Raw genomic sequence first — 1,516 nt, forward strand, 5'->3', positions numbered from 1 at the left:
CCCCTGCCGTGCCTGCAGCTCTGCATGCCCAAGGGGCTCGTTCCCTTTCCAGCAGGCAGCAAGCCTTTCAAAAACCTCAATGCCATCGGCAAATCTCTGGCTATGTGACCCAGGAAAGCCTGGGAGGGGGCTCTCAGCAAGGCCTGTGGCTGAGGGCAGATGTCCCCTGGGGTCTGGTGGACGAGTAGCACTTCCACTGACACCTGATGCTGCATTTCGGTGGCTTTCCCAGAGCATCTCAGGGAGAAGTGGGTCGGCAGCAAGGTCTTGGCGATGGTCCTAACCCCATCCTCTGCTGCTGCAGACATCTACAAAACAGATCCATGCTGTCATCAAAGCAGCTTGGAGGGAGGAACACCCTTGGAGACATTCAGGTTATCAGGGCTCTGGGCAATTAGGGATGGCATCAAAGCCTTTGAGGTTCTGGGCTTCTGCATCTGCCTGCAACCACTCTGTGTCCTCATCAGCCTTGCTTGGACTTAGGGAAACAAGGTTTGAGTTTGTGGGGTTTTTTTTTGCTTTTTCAGTGCCCCTGAGGCGGTTTGGGTTTTATGGCTCAAGGTGTTGGTGCACCCAATGGACAGGGACAAGGGGCAGCCCCTGGGTCTGCACCAGCTCACGCTGCGCCTGCCGTGCTGGCAATGCCCCTGGGCAGTACCCAAAAGCCACTCAAGTGGAGCATGTACAGACAGCCCCCTTCCTGCAGCGCACGGTCCTGCCTCAAAGGACCCCCGCATCCTCCTGAACCCCCAGCAGCAGGTCTTGGGGCGGGCGACCCTGAGCAGCCCCGTCCCCCTCCTCGCCCAGGGAAATGGCACCTGCCTGGGGTGTTGCCGCGGGTGTGGGACCCCCACCTCACACTCACCAGACAGGCAGCTACACAGCAGACCCCAGAGCAGACACCCAGAGTACACCTAGATATTTTTTCCTTTTAATGCATTTTTATTGCAATTTCTTCCACAGCCCCACAGGGATGGGATTTCAGCCCGGTGGGAGCAGGGGCTGTTTTCCAACCCTGACCAGGAAGAGGAGCAGCACCTGGCAGACGTGGGGGGAGTGGGATGCTCCGCCAGCCACCCCTGCTCCGGGGAGGGGTACAGCACCCTCCCCGCATCATTGCCCCTTTTCCTCTTTGCTGCCTTGAAGGGAACCAGTTTCCCCCATAAAGAAATAATAATAATAATAACAATAATAAAAAAAATCTGTTCTAGGGAGACTTCAGAGCATATAAAGATTCAAGTATTGTTAAGTGAACTAGAAAACCAAGTCCTGTACATCAGCTTATAAAATTTCTAAATTAAAAAAAAGGAAGAAGAAAAGACATGACATGTCAGTGCAAGGGGCGAGGCGGTGGAGTGATGCCCCTCCACCCCAGCCCCTGGGACCTCCCTCTGGCCAAGCCCCCGGCGAGGCAGGGTCTGGGCACCACCATCCCATGTCCCCTTCCACCATGGAGGTGCCTCCTCATCTGTCTGTCCGTCTGTCAACAGGGGTGTCCTGGCTCTAGAGGTCCTGA

Source organism: Egretta garzetta, unplaced genomic scaffold, assembly GCF_000687185.1.
Source record: "Egretta garzetta isolate BGI_Z169 unplaced genomic scaffold, ASM68718v1 scaffold163, whole genome shotgun sequence".
Lineage (NCBI taxonomy): Eukaryota > Metazoa > Chordata > Aves > Pelecaniformes > Ardeidae > Egretta > Egretta garzetta.